Source organism: Schistocerca americana, chromosome 7, assembly GCF_021461395.2.
Source record: "Schistocerca americana isolate TAMUIC-IGC-003095 chromosome 7, iqSchAmer2.1, whole genome shotgun sequence".
In the NCBI taxonomy this organism is placed as follows: domain Eukaryota; kingdom Metazoa; phylum Arthropoda; class Insecta; order Orthoptera; family Acrididae; genus Schistocerca; species Schistocerca americana.
The window spans coordinates 298280960-298300057 of record NC_060125.1 but is presented as its reverse complement, the minus strand read 5'-3'; the positions used below and the strand labels follow the sequence as shown (position 1 = coordinate 298300057).

General features: G+C 43.5%; 1 protein-coding gene across 1 annotated transcript in view; it reads right to left on the bottom strand.

The window, feature by feature from the left end:
* The window catches only part of LOC124622891, a 176480-nt gene that overhangs the window by 96363 nt on the left and 61019 nt on the right, over positions 1-19098 (bottom strand). The window lies entirely within an intron of this gene.

Genomic DNA, 19098 nt, shown 5'->3' with positions numbered 1-19098 from the left:
CAACAGTGAACACTATTTACCAGAGCATCTGGTCTCACTGTAAAGAGCTCCATTTAGGAAAGGCATAAAGGGCAATGGACAGAAAGAAATTGGATGAGAACACTTCTTCAAACGCTGCTGCAGTGTTTGAAGACTGTGTGTTGTGTGCTGTCCTTTGGTTGGTTACGTTTAAGTAGTTCTAAGTTCTAGGGGACTGATGACCATAGATGTTAACTCCCATAGTGCTCAGAGCCATTTGAACCATTTTGAGTGTTTGAAAACTCTGCCCACATCACTCCTGACTACCACGAAAATATTTCCTCGGAGAGTATTGTGGACCTACAATCGCGGTGTGTATAATCAAAATGTTCGTGTGGAATGAAACTACCGCAGAGACGTGTTCACAGGAAACTGGCTCGCCGCGCGGGGTTAGCCGAGCGGTCTCGGGCGCTGCAGTCATGGACTGTGTGGCTGATCCCGGCGGAGGTTGAGTCTTCCTTCGGGCATGGGTGTGTGTTTGTCCTTAGGATAATTTAGGTTAAGTAGTGTGCAAGCTTAGGGACTGATGACCTTAGCAGTTAAGTCCCATAACATTTCACACACATTTGAACATTTTTTTGAAACTGGCTCAAGCTTAGTCAGATATCCGAAACAGTGAAATATCCCACATCAAAGCACTGACAGCAGCAGTTGTCGAAACAAGAAACGCCATATTCGAAATATTGGATGTACATCAACATACACTGAACCGAGCGAGGTGGCGCTGTGGTTAGCACACTGGACTCGCATTCGGGAGGACGACGGTTCAATCCCGCGTCCGGCCATCCTGATTTAGGTTTTCCGTGATTTCCCTAAATCGCTCCAGGCAAATGCCAGGATGGTTCCTTTGAAAGGGCACGGCCGACTTCCTTCCCCGTCCTTCCCGAATCCGATGAGACCGATGACCTCACTGTCTGGTCTCTTCCCCCAAACAACCCAACCGAACATACACTGATATGCCAGGACTTATGACTACTACCTAATAGCCGGTATGTGCACCTTTGGCACGTATAACAGCGGGGACGCGTCGTGGCAAGGAAGCAATGGGGCATTGGTAGGTCGGTGGAGGGAGTCTGCACCGCATCTGTACGCACAATTCCCGTAAATTCCTGGGAGGGGGGCGATGAGCTCTGAAGCCAGGTTCAATCACATCCGAGATGTGTTCGATCGGGTTCAGATCTGGCGAGTTGCGAGGGGGGCGGGGGAGGGGCACACATCAATTGGAACTCGCCACTGCGTTCCTCGAGCCACTCCATCACATTCATGGCCTTGTGACACGGCGCATTATCTTGTTGAAAAATGCCACTGCAGTAGGGAAACATGACCGTCATGAAGGGGTGTACATGGTTTGCAACCAGTGTACGATACTCCTCGGCCATCATGGTGTCTTGCACGAGCTTTGCCGGGCCCACGGAGGCGCACGTGAATTATAAAATTATAAAGAATGTAGCAAGCAGTCGCGGAAACATAATTTATTTATCTTGTTGCAAATCGATTTCGACTGATATCAGTCATCATCGGTGCATTATTCTAACCGATACATGCCATAAGCAGAAGTACTGTCCTTGTCTGATTTCTATCATGAATGTTCCCCAGAGCATAGTGGAGCCGCCGCCCGCTTGTCTCTGCCCCGCAGTGCGGGTGTCAAGGTACTGTTCCCCTGAAAGACGACGGATTCGTGCCCTCTCATCGGCATGATGAAGGGGGTATTGGGATGCATCTGATCATGCAACGCTCTGCCACTGAGCCAACGTCCAGAGATGATGGCCACATATCCATTTCAGTCAAAGTTGCAGATGTCGTGGTGTTAGCATTTGCAAATGCATGAGCCGTCGGCTGCGGAGGCCCATCGTTAGGATGGTTCGGTGACTGTGTATTCAGATACACTTGTATTCTGATCGGCTGATCGGTATTTAAGTCTGAAGTTAGTTCCGCCACAGTTCGCCGCCTGTCCTATTTTACTTATGTGCCCAGCCTACGTCGACATCTGTAATGATAGGTGACCGCACAGATCCATGACGCCTGGACTTGTACACAATACAAAGAAAAAAAGAATAAGTAAACAACAATCAAAAATTTGGAAAAAAGTTAGTAGGGTGCACTCAAACAAAATTATTACTCGCTTAACAAAAACACAAAGATTTCAAGAAAATAAAAGAAAAATAATCAAATAGAATTTTAAAAAAAGAGCAGGCCTATTATGACCACAAGAACATCTCTATTGTCTATAAATAAAGATAAATATGGAACATGTATTCCAATAAATGTATTATATTATTGTCTTTTGCCGCTCGGAGTGGCCGCGTGGTTTAGGGCGCCATGTCACGGATTGCGCATCCCCTCCCGCCTGAGGTTCGAGTCCTCCCGCGGGCATGGGTGTGTGTGTTGTTCTTAGCATAAGTTACTTCAATTTAGGTTAAGTAGTGTGTAAGTCTGGGGACCGGTCACATCAGCAGTCTGGTCCCTTAGGAATTCACACACATATTGTCTTTTGTTTCTTACTGTCTTGGCTTCGCCACGTGTTGAAGACACTCTTCAATGCTCGTGTTGAGCTCTGGACGATCACAATCTGTCCTCGGTCAGACTCAGATAAATCGCACGCCTTCCCTATTCTATTCACTGATACTACATGCACCGAGCGTGTGTCTGACTAGCAGTCATTCCTCGACGGAGGATGCGGCTATCGTCTGAACGGATTTATATCGATAGTAGGTCGGTGGTCATAGCGCTCTGACTGATCATTGTATTGACACACTAGATGAAAAGTTCCTTGAATCTGGTCATACAAACAGGGTGATTCAGGTGTCCCTACCGATCGTTTTATGCACCCAGCAACGTTATACCTGACACTGGGTTACGTTTCATCTATGATAATATATACAGGTCGAAGCAATGAATTAAAATTTGTGCCAAAGCCGGGATTCGAACGTGGGTGTCCTGCTAGTATTTCGCTACAGGTAGTGGTTTTCGAGTAATTCAAGAAAAACGAACAGAAATGCTCTTCAAACGCACCCCCACTCACACACTCAGCCCCACCCGGTAGGATTTCTAGCATGTTGCTCATGCACTTCCTTCTGTCACTGTACACAAATTTGCAACTGCACGAGTTATTTCCCACATCCGACCTTTTTTGATCCTCAGTCAGTACTCGAGTATTTACAAATTGTGAAACTGACTATTGTGTAAATTTTACCCAACAATTTTGTGAATTTTAACAGAATAAAATAAACAATTACATAGTTGTATTCGTCAGGTCTTCTGGCTGCGAAATTGCTGTGCTTCTAAGTTTGGATCGAATTGTCAACGTAATTAGTTTTAGCGAAACGTTCACAAAAGTCATTTTTCTTTCATTGTCCTCACGGGGACATTTAAATTAATAATGTTAACGCAACAGCCTAGTATGCTGACTGTGTAATAGCCCAACCAATAAAGAAAAAATAGGTCGAAAGTCGGGAATAGTTTCTGTAGCCGAAAATTATTGTACATTGGTAGCAGGGAGTGCCACGTACAACATACTAGAAATCCTGACTGGTGAGGGATGAGTGTGGGGATGGAGGTTCGTTTGAAGGTCACTTTTGTACATTAAATATCTCGAAAACCGTGGCCTTCAGCGAAAATGTATTCCAGCACTAAATTTAACTATGTTAAATTTTCAACAAAAAGGTCCTGTCCATTTTTTTCTGTAGGACTAATAGCTTGCGCGTAGCGAACAAGCGAATGGCAAAATCTCATGCCTGGATTTTGAAGACCAGATATAACATTGCACGTTACATAAAGCGACATTGGAATGCCCATCTGACCCACCCTGTATATAAAAAGAACAAAATTGCTGTTTTGCTGTTTGCGGCTTCGTGTGAGACAATTCAGATAGCTTTCTGTGGATTTCTTTTTGAAAGAATTCCTTTCGTTCTGTTTCAGGTAGTACCAGAAATATCTATATTTCAGGAGAGAGCGCTCTGTGTGGTATGGTGTGCAGAAACAAAGTCACACTTTGCTGCCTGAAGAGATTTCGGACGTGACTTTCAAAGGAAGCCACCAGACGTTAAGACTGTTAATGCTTGGTATGGTAAGTTGTTAACCACTAGAAATGTAAACAGTCGAGTTCTTGAAGGAAACGCACATCTGATGGAATGGTAGAAGAGACCAGGGAGATCTTCCAAAGAAACCTGTCAAAGTCAGTTAACCGATCATCACGAGAGTTAAACATCCCTCGCTCAACAGCTCACAAGGTGTTGCGTAATGACTTCGTTTGCATACTTACAAAGTTCAAATAATACAAGCATTGAAGCGAAACTTGGAAATTTTGGACCTGATTGGCAAAACCCCTAACTACCTAGGAAATGTCGTTTTATCTGACGATCGATACAACATTCGCATGTGGAGTTCGGAAAACCTCCATAATTTTTGTAAAAATATCAGAGACAGAGAAATGACGAACATGTGGTGCGTGTTGATGAAACAAGGCATAGTTGAATCATTTTTCATCATCAATAATACAGTAACAGGAACCATTTATTTCGAATTGCCTGTGGAATTTGCTGTCTCTCAGCTCGTTCCCATTGAGCTAATACTGATCTTCCAGCAGGATGATGCAACATCGGATTGTAGTTTACGTGTTCGTGGCTTCCTGGACCAAACATTTCCATAGCGGTGAATACGACATGTTGGACCAACCAATTGGCACCGCGATCACCGGACACAATCCGCCTTAATTTCTTCCTGTGGGATTATGTGAAAGACATTGTGTATGCCTCGCCAGTACTTGACCTTGTTGACCTCCTTGGTCTTAACATTGCAGAGCGATATGAAGTGGGACAAGCATGTAATTGCAGTTGTGGAGAAGGCGGATAGTGGTCTTCGGTTCGTTGGTAGAATTTTGGGAAGATGTGGTTCATCTGTGAAGGAGACCCTTTATAAAACACTAATACGACCTATTCTTGAGTACTGCTCGAGCGTTTGGGATCCCCATCAGGTCGGATTGAGGGAGGACATAGAAGCAATTCAGAGGCGGGCTGCTAGATTTGTTACTGGTAGGTTTGATCATCACGCGAGTCTTACCGAAATGCTTGAGGAACTCGGGTGGGAGTCTCTGGAGGAAAGGAGGCGTTCTTTTCATGAATCGCTAGTGAGGAAATTTAGAGAACCAGCATTTGAGGTTGACTGCAGTACAATTTTACTGCCGCCAATTTACATTTCGCGGAAAGACCACAAAGATAAGATAAGAGAGATTAGGGCTCGTACAGAGGCATATAGGCAGTCATTTTTCCCTCGTTCTGTTTGGGAGTGGAACAGGGAGAGAAGATGCTAGTTGTGGTACGAGGTACCCTCCGCCACGCACCGTATGGTGGATTGCGGAGTATGTATGTAGATGTAGAATTGTGGATGTAACAGCCCCCGTCACCCCCGGCATGTTTGTGCGCATGTGGTTTAAGATACAGTATCGTTCAGATATTTTACGGATTAAAAAACGATCCTGCGTAAAAGTGTACTAATTTCTGTGCAGAAATTTTTGAGTTACTGTAGATGATGCCGCAAACGGCGGTTATCTATGTCTAAAAGACATTTTTTTTTTAAATTGGATTTGGATATCAGAGAGGTTTCATGTTGACATCCCGTATCGCAAAATTTTATATAACTGGTATGAGGATCCTCTATGTTCACAACAATAGTATTTACAGTTTTTTACGGTTTTTAGGTTATTCATTACAATTGCTTCAGACTGAGAATCGACAGTCGTGCAGCAGCAGCTGATTAAGTGTAGGCAGCACTGAAAAATAATATTTGCCTCCTGATAATGGTTTATGAAATATCACTGTAGTTTTTGTTGCGCGCGTGATGGTCGCAATATTTGTCTAAGTCCTAGTTGGTCGGCAACGCTTTTGTATTCAGAAGCGGTGTTTCAAAGTATGCGTGATGAAAATACACCCATTTCGATCTCATGTTCGGTTTGATAATTCGCGCCGCGTTTCCAATACACCTGTCTTTTCGGTGTGAAGGAGCTATGGCATCTACACCAGCCAACGCTCTTATTGTTGAAGACAATGAACCCTCCACTACAGTTGAGAAGGAAATAACTCAGCGATAAATTTATTGCCAAATGTGCGCAATTTTCTCAGGACAAAGTGGTAGAAGACTTATACAACCCTTCATTTAGGCGCCTGTCTGAAAGATATTGGATGAACAACAGCATGCCGTCCATTTCATATACACGCATGGATACTATGAACGATATCCTCAACGAAATTTCTGTGTCGCGAATGCCACTACAACAATTCGATCTTAGAACTAGACCTGTCATTGACTCTAAAACCAACAAATTCTTTCGACATAGAAGAACTAGTATCTGGTTTTCATAGTACAACCTTTATTTATATAGATGGATCCAAAAATGAAGATGGCGCAGGCAGCGAATATTGAGAGAATTATATAAGGCAATATGGTACAAAAATTTAAACTAGCAAAGGACAACACAATCAGCACAGTTGAATTAAACAAAATCCTGGAAGCTCTTCTATCTATTCATTATACTTCTGGAAAAATCCATTATTCTAAATCACTCCATGACTTTCTAAAGATCAACAACACCTGAAAAGTGAGTCATCCCATAGCACACACAATAGTTGTTGTATTGAGATGGATTCAAAACAATAAATGGCTAGTCAAAATGTATTAGCTGAAAGACCACTGTCGGATAAAAGGAAGCGGAACTGCAGATAGTCTGGCGAAGTAAAGCACCCTAAAGTAGCGGCAGACGAGTTTCTACAAAAATTTAGACGACTAACAAGAAATAAATGGAATAAAGAATGGGCACTACCCTCGAAATCAAGAGGGGTGCCGAAATGTAATGTCTCCGAATCTTTTTATCTGAAAAATCTTAAAGCGTTTTAAAGAACAAGCTTCATTAACATCCTACTTTTTTATTCTTCGTGTCTACATATTTATTTCTCAACATTGTCACCCTGGCGACGAACACATTCCTCCCAACGAGGGACCAGTTTGACCATACCGTCACTGTAGAAAGTTTGAGCCACGACCTCACCTCCGCTTGCGCGGCTTCATCGTTATCAAAGTGAAGCCCTCGAATGTGTTCTTGAAGTTTTGGAAACAGATAAAAAGCGGAAAAGATCAAGTCGGGACTGTATGGAGGATGCTATGTTCACGTTGAGGGTGAGCACATTAGCTCGCATCAACATCTGCGGTTACGAAGAGGGCACACACGCAGATACATACAGAAGCCGAGAATGTCAACTAAAAACACATCCAGAATGTCACAATTTTAATCATGCCTGACGGCAGCAACAACAAATTTTCAATAAATAAGACATACAGTCAACTCGTTGTATAAGTCTATTTAAAAGTCTTGACAAGTTTCAATCCACTAAGGATATCATATTCACAAGGAAAGTCACCTATAACCTTTTAAACATATTTTTTTATTGTTATTTCGTAATCCCCACCCCAGCGCTCCATATGGGCGGGAGGTGGTTCAAATGGCTCTGAGCACTATGGGACTCAACTGCTGAGGTCATTAGTCCCCTAGAACTTAGAACTAGTTAAACCTAACTAACCTAAGGACATCACAAACATCCATGCCCGAGGCAGGATTCGAACCGGCGACCGTAGCGGTCTTGCGGTTCCAGACTGCCGCGCCTTTAACCGCACGGCCACTTCGGCCGGCGGCGGGAGGTGGGCTGTGAGAGGTACAGGCAACCCGCTCTTCAGGCAATGAATAACAAAATGCTAAAGTAGACGAAAAAACAACAGATAACGCAGATGTATACACTGATTTTAAAACTTTTTAAAGGGAAATGGAAATTTTGAGATAAACGACGGATGCCTTTATTCACTGTTAGCTAAAACCAGTAATAATGAAAGGTAAAATGAAATACAACAAGCGAACATTTAAAACATGTTGCCGAAACAGTGATATGTAAAAGAAGCACTTTCCCGTCACTAGAAATTGAAAGGACCTGCCACGGGATAGGGCAGTTTTTGATGGGGAAAATGTTGGTCGGTGAAGAGGGTAGGAATGTCGTGCTTTAAGGATGGAGGGCTGATGCTTTGCAGCGATGGGGTAAGAGTGGCAGAGGAGAGGGGGGGGGGTGGGGTAAATGGGAAATTGGAGACACTAATAGTTGTTGGGAAGAAGGGGGTGGGGAAAGAAATGTTAAAGGGAAAGAAAAGGGTAAAGATATGTGGAGATGGGCGGCAGAGGAAGCCCTGACACGATGTGTTGGGTGGGGTGGTCCTATAGCTGATATGAAGGGTAAATGTTGCGATGGACTTCATCATCTGGGAGCGGGAGATGGGGTTTCTTTGAGAGAGCATGTGGATGGTGTGTAAGTGGAGGGTCGTGGACTGTGTTGGTAAAGATGCGGCAGTGTATGAAGATTGTAAAGTACAGAGAAAAGGATAGGATCATTGAAATCAAGTTTGCGGATGGTGTAGATTGTTCGCAGGTGATCAAAATGAGTGAGAAGAGGCGGGAACGTGGTGAGTTGGTAACGGATCCTTGTGGAGGAAGGTAAACGGATGCGGAAAGCGAGGTGGAGAGGATGGCGTTTGAGGGTCTGGAGGGACATATAGAACTTGGGACGGGCGGATATCCATGCAACATTTGCGTAGCAAAGAATGGGGCGGATTAGAGATTTGTACGTGTGAAGAACAGTGAACGGGTGCAGTCCTCGTGTTCAGACATTTAGTAGTTTTTGACTATTGTGGGCTTTCTGTTGGATGGTTAGTAGGTGGAGTTTCCACGTTACTTGCCAGTCGAAGGTTAGTCTAAGGTATTTTAGTGTGTTAGTTAACTGAGACGGTCAAAAACGGTGAGGTAAAAGTCATGGAGACGGAAGGTGCAGGTAGTGCGTTCTGTAATTATTGCCTGGGTTTTGGTGGGGTTAATCTTAAGGAGTCATTGGTTGCACCAGGAGGTAAAGTGAGTGATGTGGATTTGGAGGGATCGTTAGGATTTCTGGAGTGTATGATAGAGGGAGAGGAAAGTGGCGCTACCAGCATACTGAAAGAGGTGGATGGGAGCAGGTGTTTTCGTCATACCAGCAGTGTACAAGAAGTGAAGGAGGGGAGAGAGAACGGAACCTTGCGGCATTCATGCAGTGGATGGAAGGTACGGGAATGGGTGTTGTTACTATGGACATAAGATAGGCGATTGGAAAGGATGGATGCAATAAGGCGGACATAGTTGATGGGACTCTGGAGTTCGAACAGAAGACCGGAATGCCATACACGGTCGTATACTTTCTCTGTGTGAAGGGAGACAAAGGTGGCGGATTTACGGTTGTTGAGCTGTTGGAATAGGAAATGGGTGAGGTTCAGGAGTTGATCATTAGCAAAGAAGAAGGGATGGAAGCCACGCTGGGCAATAGGAAGCAGATGATGCTGGTGCAGATGACGGTGGATGCGACGGGAGAGGAGGGATTCATAGACCTTAAACATACTACAAAATAAACGTCTAAAATACTTAATACTTTAGACACTGAAATGGCGTACATGGAATAAAACTGGTACTTACGTAAATTACATGACGTTAAAATTGTAAACAAACATGATGATCTAAGAAGATCAAGTCACACAGCAGAAAATGTAGACTACATGGGAACAGTAAAAATTGTAACACAGGTACAACTTGTTAAAAGAAAAGACTTTGGACCGAACGTGTGGCAACTAACTGCGATGCCAAGTAAACGTGGTGTAGAGTGCGCCACATACTGAGCGCTAATAGCGTGATAAACGCTCAACCGTACAAAATACGCATCTGTTACAGTAAGACACCAGTATGATACATATTTAGATGTTTTAAACAGAGTGAACTGTGTGTAGTATAAAAGAAAGGCTGTATAAAATACACAAAAAATAATATTTATAAAAATGACTACGACAACAGGTAGCATACACTGAAAGAGTTGTTAATTACAAATATCAGTTGAGAATAAAGGACATAGTATAGTAGTAGTTTATCAAGTTGTTACAATATGCTACCGAGCGAGGTGGCGCAGTGGTTCGACACTGGACTCGCATTCGGGAGGACGACGGTTCAATCCCGCGTCCGGCCATCCTGATTTAGGTTTTCCGTGATTTCCCTAAATCACTCCAGGCAAATGCCGGGATGGTTCCTCTGAAAGGGCACGGCCGACTTCCTTCCCCATCCTTCCCTAATCCGATGAGACCGATGACCACGCTGTCTGGTCTCCTTCCCCAAAACCAACCAACCAACCAACAATATGCTAGAAAGGGGGAATATGCTTCACATAAAATCTGCGAACAGAATTGGTACTGAAACCTAGTCCAGCTTTTTACAATACACTTATGCAATCGGTTGGCTGTATATCTTATTTATTGAAATCATTCAGAACATACAATTATCATTTGAAAATGTACAGTAAGATAATAATCGGCCTCACTATTCATAGAGGAAAGAAGTACCCTACTGCAGAATGCATATATGTATCTTAACAACAGAATCAGGCGCCACACATCCGCACACAACGTAGCTGCTACTCGACTTGAATATATCACCAGTCCAAAAGGTTCCGTCATTGATTCTATTCCTGGTGTATAAGCGACGTTAACGCAGTAACTACGATGGCATCTTCAACTGACAACAGTAAATAAGAGATGTGCATTCTACTAGTCAGGTGTGAGGAGGCAGTGTTTAGTAGTGGACGTGCCGTCGTGGTGCCTCACGTCATAAATCGCACTGTCGTAAGTCGCAATGGAGCAACATCCCTAAATCAAGTGTTCAAGACATTCTCCAGAATGCAAAGAGCAAAAATACACACGAAGGATAAACGCTTTGGCGACATAACCGACGTTCAAGCCAGTGTGACGCATGAGTTGAACAATATCCGAAAGAGAGCTTCTCTGAAAAGTTCACATGGTTGTACAAGTTTTCTGAGAGTTGCACTCTAATGCGGAGAGGCTACGTACAACACCTGATCAGTAAAACCACCACCTTAATCTTTTCTGCTTTTTATTAATCCAGTCTCGAAACTTTTTGGACTGACGATGCACGTTTTCCCAGTAATCTCCGCTGGCTCTGCGTAAAAAAAATTTCTTATTGCTATGACTTTCTCGTATACGGCAAGTTTATCACGACTGTACTGCCAATGAAATACTTTCCTTCCGAGCCCCGACAGCGTCCCGTGACAGGAGGTACGTGCAACAGTAGGCGGAAGCTTCCTGGACTTGCAGCCTCGCGCATATTGTCTCATTTCCTGCATCCACGTCATCTCTGTTACGGAGACATTACCACTCACATACTGTTGTCACACAGGTAAATGAAAAATTATTTCTGGCACCTGCTTTAAAAAGTATCTCTCGCTATGGCAAAATAATTTTTCAGGTTCAGCCATTTTTATTTACCAAAATTTATTGTGCACGGCGCGTTATGGCATTATGGTGTTTTCATTAGGTGTTTCACAGCCTGTATTCTTAGTGTACGTGCCGTCTTAGCAAATGGCAGGTTTTATCTTAGTAGTTACGAATATCCGAAATGTAAACAATAGTATGTGAAAGTGTGAAATGACGGAGTTGTTTGTTCTTGTGCTGTATGTACCGGACAAGGATTTATTCAGCAACAACGTAAGTATAGATATAACTGAGGTTATCTAAATATGTAACACTCTTAATGGTTCACACAAAAGTACAATGTGTCCGTGATTAAAGTTCCAGTTTCAGAACGCCATAGAAAGAGAACCACTGCTCATAATGACGTAAAATTTGAACAGCATGTTACTGACGAAGGGGTAAACGTCATGAAAAAAAAAACAATTTTACCTTTAGATGTCGCTGTAAGCGTTTAAACGTAAATGGGGTCGGCTACAAATGACAGATGAATAGTAATATGAACGCTATGGTTTGACTTGCACATTATACCATCCGTACTGTTCAATGTGCATGACTGCACAAGTTCAGTAGGCACAATTGTAGCACTGTTAGTGAGGTAATGATCTTACATACACGCTCACGCTGTTGAAGGGTTGGAATAACGTTGGTTCGGAAAAAAAAGCGCTCACAGCATTTACCACTGGTGGTACAGGTCATAGGAGCCGCAGACCTCATGTCTTCGAATAAATACGGTTCCACGACAAACGACGACGTCAACCCGCACCACAAAGTCAAAAAATGGTTCAAATGGCTTTGAGCACTATGGAACTTAACATCTGAGGTCATCAGTTCCCTAGACTTAGAGCTACCAAAACCTAACTAACCTAAGGACATCACACTCATCCATTCCCGAGGCAGGATTCGAACCTGCAACCATAGCAGCAGCGCGGTTCCGGACTTAAGCGCCTAGAATCGCTCGGCCACAGCGGCCGGCACAAAGTCACCTTTGCAGAATGTAGTGGTACCGGTTGATGAGCGTGCAGATTATCCGTTGCCCATATTGTGTAATTCTGTGTATTGACATGTCCTTGGAGATGGAAATGGGCTTCGTCTGTCCACAGAATACTCTATGGTCATTCATTGTCTACTTCCAAGCGAGCAAAAAATTCCAGAGCGAACAATTGTCTTGCTGGCACGTCAGCAATAAGCAACTTCTGAACATGGGTGATTTTGTATGGATAGCAATGCAAGATGTTTCGTAGGATTTTATACACCGTGCTCGTAGGCATGTCTGATGTTCGGGTAATTCCACGTGCACTACAAGCTTGCACACCACTGCTCTAACCGCCCTGTTTTCGTCTCTCTGCTACGTAGCACTTCAAAAGAATCCGTCTTTTCGAATTTTGTAACCATTTTCTCCAGACCCTTAGCAGACATCGGACCAATTCCTTTTTTCATACTCTTGAGTGTCCGGAACTTCTGCGGGGTTACTGACGCAGTATCACCGTAATTGTTGGTTCAAATGGCTCTGAGCACTATGGGACTTAACATCTGTGGTCATCAGTCCCATAGAACTTAGAACTACTTAAACCTAACTAACCTAACGACATCACACACATCCATGCCCGAGGCAGGATTCGAACCTGGGACCGTAGCAGTCACGCGGTTCCGGACTGAGCGCTTAGAACCGCTAGACCACCGCGGCCGGCCACCGTAATTGTAAAAGAGCTTTCCCAGTAGCGTGCGATCCTTCATGGAGCTAGTCATGTTGGGCGTTTTGGACTCAAAACGAGGAAGTGCCGTGTGCCGTGCGTCTGTTACTGTGCATATTCTGTCACTTACAGCTTTATCTGTTGGTCAAATTTTCTTTAATCTTTTTTCTTCGATGATGTTTCCCCCTACGTGAAAAATATGCTGTTCAAATATGACGTCATTCCGAGCAGTGGTTCTCTTCCTACAGCGTTTTGAAATAAAAACTTTAATTACGGCCGCCCTGTAAATAAATCTTTCTGGACAGCGACAAATTTCTGTGTACTGCTTCATTAGCACATTAAGCAGAAACAGACATTATCACAGTTTTAAAAATCTATAATTAAAAATTTGTGTATGTGTAACTGTATGGCACCTGATGACGCCTGCGTGCTGCCGAAACGTGTCGTGCAGATAAATATTGCTAAATTAAAGTGACTGAAGATGTAAAATCGTTTCATAAATTTTGTAATACAGTCATAGATCTTAAAAAAACGTGGATTAATTTCAGCTTAAAATCTGTTTTTCCTGATGTGTAATAACCAGGTAAAAAAATAATAATTTCAGTATGTAAACCTGCTCAAAAGAATTAGTGGAACGTGACTCGGGGCGTCTCCCACACTCCACTGAGCAATAACTTAAGAGTGAGTATTTTACCAAATTATACCTTTTCATTCACAGATTACGTACACAACAAACCATGTAATTTCTTAGACTTTCCCGGCGCTGCGCTGTTATTGTTAATGCAGCGCCAAAACGAATACCTGACGACTAAAGAACGCTTCAACGCCAGAAAATGTCATTTTACAACGTGAGCTAATCAACGTAGCTGCCTCTAATGCGTGACACCACGTGGCACTGTTTATCCACGGTGTGGCAACAGGCACGCTTTACCAACCGAACTGCTGGCGGCTTGTATGGGAAAGCCGGCTCACCGTTGCTGTTACCCGGCCAACGGGGTCATGTCACCTTCGGTGAATATAGCGTCCCCAGTGCTATATTACGAAAAGACTTAAAAACAGTATTTATAAAGAAGAGACATTAAAAAATTGAATAATATATTTTTATCATGTAGCCGTAAAATAATAATTTCTCTGTGCAGGTTTAGATTGCAAAGAAATAATTTATGACAAAATGATCTAAAGAGACGACAAGATACGCTCTTTTGTTAATTTTTTAGTCGACTTCACATCCTCTTTTGTCTTGAGTGTGTATAGACAGACATCTTTCGAGTGCTGACAAATGTAAGCATATTTGTATGAGTTAAGCAGATAATATATTAATTGAACATTATTGTGCACTTTTAATTTGTAAGAGGTGATCCCGATTTCATGTCCGCCTTCCTTGAATTAACCTACATTCAAGTAATTTACAGTTCAACAATCGCAGCGGCCGATGCAGCCAACGACGCCATTACGTGGCGATATTAGCTTATGAAAAATTAGCCGAAGCGGAAAACTCTCCCGCTATTAACATAATATTAATTTTTCTCCACAGCCGCACGAAGTTGCAAAAATACGTAGCTTTGAGATTCTTATTTTCAGTACCATAGCCGAGACCCAGAGCCAGGACTCCGACTACAATACAATGGTTAACGGAGGTAAGAAAAATACTCTCGCGCGTGTGTGGGCCGCAATTGTAATTAATAACTAAAGATCTTTTGCTTTAAAGTGAACTGACTAGCCGAGGAAATTAATATGAAAAGTTTACTACATTGTTCAGCTTGTATGCTCATGTTTTAAGATGCAGGCCGGCCGCGGTGGTCTCGCGGTTCTAGGCGCGCAGTCCGGAACCGTGCGACTGCTACGGTCGCAGGTTCGAATCCTGCCTTGGGCATGGATGTGTGTGATGTCCTTAGGTTAGTTAGGTTTAAGTAGTTCTAAGTTCTAGGGGGCTTATGACCTAAGATGTTGAGTCCCATAGTGCTCAGAGCCATTTTTTTTTTTTTTTAAGATGCAGCGAGTCTAACATTCATTAACGTAACAAATAATTTGAGATTAATATTGTTAAAAAGGAGAACTTCAGGAAAGCATTTAATCGTAAAATCAAAATTAAATGAAATATCATTTTTATTAAGGCCCACCACGTAAGTCGGCAACAATCAAAAAATAATAATATATTAAATTACGACGGCCGACGGACGCGAGATGAGCCAAACGTCAAAAGTCGCAACTAATTTTAAACACACAATAATCGGACACAGCGACTCGTGTAGCCCTTCTGAGATAGTCTTGCAGTGTTCTGGTAGTATGTGTATACCACCGCAACGCAGAGATGGCCGGTCCCAGAAAGCACAGTGATGAGCTCACGGAGTTGGGGCGGAATGACTTGTTATCCTACTGTCTGGTAAGAGGTCGTAACGATACAGATCATGGATAATTATTTCTTCGTCAGGATGTTCACTTTCTCAAACGCACATACAGAACAATCTTTACGAAACACTGATCGCCCGGACTCCTAGCAATAGATACAATTGAGTCGGATGAGCGCTAGTGTGGCTTTAGTAGACGGATTTCAAACTGTGGTGTTAATACGAAGGTTAACAACGTAAATAACGGAAGGCTTATAATTTCCTGTCGAATGATTTGTAAGTTAGAGGGGGTTATAAATAATTTTGGAGAATTCGTTTTAGAGTGAACTCGTAACCCATTTAACTGGCCATAACGAGCAACGTAACATACGAGGGTTATTCGGAAACTTAGGAACGATCGGTCGCGAAATGGAAACCACAGTGAAAATCGGATGAAGTTTTGCACAGGTGTGCTGGGCAGTGTCTCTAGTATGCCCGTCGATCGCGTTATGTCGTTCTTTTTAGTTCCGAGCACACAGGGAGCACATAAAGATGTCTAGAACAAAAGTGTCTCCCGCTAAGTACGAGGACCTGGTGAGAAATTTCGCCTGAAGCTATGCAGCCAACATTACAGAACTGTCGTGTGATTTCTTCTTCAAGACAATTCCCAGCTGCATTCTTCAGGGGCAATGAAGATGCTCCTGCATCGTTTTCAATTGGAAATGTTTGACTACCCACAATACAGCTAGTAATTGTCTCCCTCTGAGTTTCATCTCTGCTCACATGGGCCGCTGGCTATGAAGACATTTTGGCACAGACAACGAGCTGTAGGCCAGCGTAGAGAATTGGCGGAAAGCACTGGCGGCTGCCTTCTATAACGAAGGTATTGGAAGTTTGGTACAACGCTACGACAAACGTCTAAGTCTGATCGGCAACTGTGAAGATAAGTAGCTGGAAGTTGTAGCTAACTGTTGCAAATAAAACAGTTTTGATTTTCACTATTGTTTCCATTTCGCGACCTATCGTTGTTTACATTCCGACTAGCCCTCGTATATCAGCATGTCGGTCGATAGGGAAAAACTGTAGTAGGAAGCGGGAGAGTGACGACAGTAGTAATGCTGAGATGACAGGAAAGTGGAATTAACACAGTAGAGCAATTAAAGCAGTCGTACAGTTAAACACTGAATATGAAGTGATATCGAAGTTGAGGTCTTTAGCGTGACGTACGATCTGAAACAGGATTCCGGTTATCCAACTAGTTAATACAGGTAATATTGATGGCAATGGGAATTACATGCACCGTTAAAGTAGAAGGTGTAACAGTAGTAGATGTTGTGTTACTTCTATCCCGATCGCTAGTTCAAAATCTCTGTGAAATCTTATGGGACTTAACTGCTAAGGTCATCAGTCCCTAATCTTAGACACTACTTAACCTAAATTATTCTAAGGACAAACACACACACACACACCCATGCCCGGGGGAGAACTCGAACCTCCTCCAGGACCAGCCGCAAATCGTTAGTTGGGTATTAATCATCACCAGATTGTTCGTTACTAACCGCTACGATTTTCCTCATGATCGTGAACCAAGTACTACTTGTTATGGCCGTAGTTTACGAGGTAGCTTAACACATTATACATATACGAAATAAATAAAATATTCACGCATTTATTTACAATATGCACAAGTTGAAAGATTGCTTGTGCATCACTATGAATGCTATGCGTCCTTCAGCAGTGCTGTGATAGATCATCTTCTGAATTGTCCTTCATACATACTGGTTCACTAGTTAGCGGTTACAAAATACAATACAGTCATTGGCTATCTGCTAAGATTAGTAGCATCGTACTGTAACGATGTATTCTGACTGCAATTTTCCGAGATCTGGGAGCGGCGGTCAGTGTGGGCGTCTTAAAAAGGACTTGCCGAGGGAACGGTTGAAAGCAGGCAGTAATGCGAACACGACGTCTTCTGGTTGCGTCCACGGTGCCACGTATAGGAGCCAGGAAGTGCTGTAGAGACCGGAACTTGCGGTGTCGAAAAAAAAATGGCTCTAAGCACTATGGGACTTAATATCTGAGGTCATCAGTCCCCTAGACATAGAACTACTTAAACCTAGCTAAGGTCATCACACACATCCACGCCCAAAGCTGGATTCGAACCTGCGACCGTAGCAGCAGCGCGGTTCCGGACTGAAGCGCCCACAACCGCTCGGCCACAGCGGCCGGCTTGCGGTGTCGCGCTGGCGTTCTGTTTTAATGTTTTCAATGGCGACGGTGTCTGTGTTTATGCAGTAACAGCATTTATTACAATCCAATGTCCTTCAGACATGCAGGTATGTCTGAAGGAACAGACACTATCTTTAACGATTTGCATCTGTGGAAATCATGAAATGGATTCACATATTGTGAATTTGTATTAGCGTCAACTACTTGCGACAAATGAAAACTTGTGCCGGAGAGAGACTTGGACTCGAATCGCCTTAACAACTACGGTTGTCTGAACACGCCCCCAGAGCTGGTCGAAACCACCATATGTCACACAGTCTCAGTCCAAATGCTTGTACATTCGTGAAACTATGTATAGAAAGACAAATGTTATTTTTTTATATTGTCTTTTAAGCCATAAATGTATCAGACATGCACACGTGCCTGAGGGACACTGTGTTGTAATAAATTCAGTTACTGCACAGCCACAGACACTGTCACCATTAATAATAAAATCACGCCTGACGGCGCTAAAATGACAATACAAAAAATAAAATTGGTCTTCCTATGCTTACTTTCAAGAACGTGCAAGCATTTGGATTGTTATGTAAAATGAAGGAGGAGAGGGCAGAAAGGAAAGGAATTACTGATACCAGCTGTATCAATAGTGTGTGCAGCATCAGTGGCGACAAATGAAAGAGTGCGTCAGACCGGGATTCGAGCCCGGTGTCTCGTGCTTAGTGGGCAGCTGTGTTAACCATTGCACCATACGGACGCAGTGGCTATCGTGACTACAAGGGCTACCTTGGCACACCTCTTGGCCTACCCACATTCCCACCTAGAGCCACCCATCTGCAGCTCCTGTCCACGTCCCCCATGCTCGCAACTATGAGATTCCCGCAGGAAGTAGGACGTAATTGTGCATCCGCACTGAATGTGGTGAATCATTGCCCATCGAGGCCAATCAGTTATATGGTTAGTTTTATGTGGGTCGGCCGAGAGGCGTGCCGACACTGTCCGGTGTAATTGCGATGAACACTGTGTCCGGGTGGAGCAATGGTTAACGCAAATGCCTAGTAGGCACAGGAGATCCTGGGCCCGAATCCCGGTCTGACACATTTTCACTCGTCGTCGCTGATGCCATACAAAGTCCTACAGCTGATATCAACAATTTCTTCCCTCTCCTTTCTTTCCTCCCCTCTCCTCCTCCAACTTACATAATACACTGAAAAGCCAAAGAAACTGGTAAACCTGCCTATTATCTTGTAGGACCGCCACGAGCACGCAGTAGTGCCACAACGGGACGTGGCATGGACTCGACTAATGTCTGAAGTAATGCTGAAGGCTGACACCATGACTCCTGCAGGGCTCGACTAATGTCTGAAGTAATGCTGAGGGCTGACACCATGGCTCCTGCAGGGCTTTTCATAAATCCGTAAGAGGACGAGGGGGTAGAGAGCTCTTCTAAACAACACGTTGCAAGGAATCCC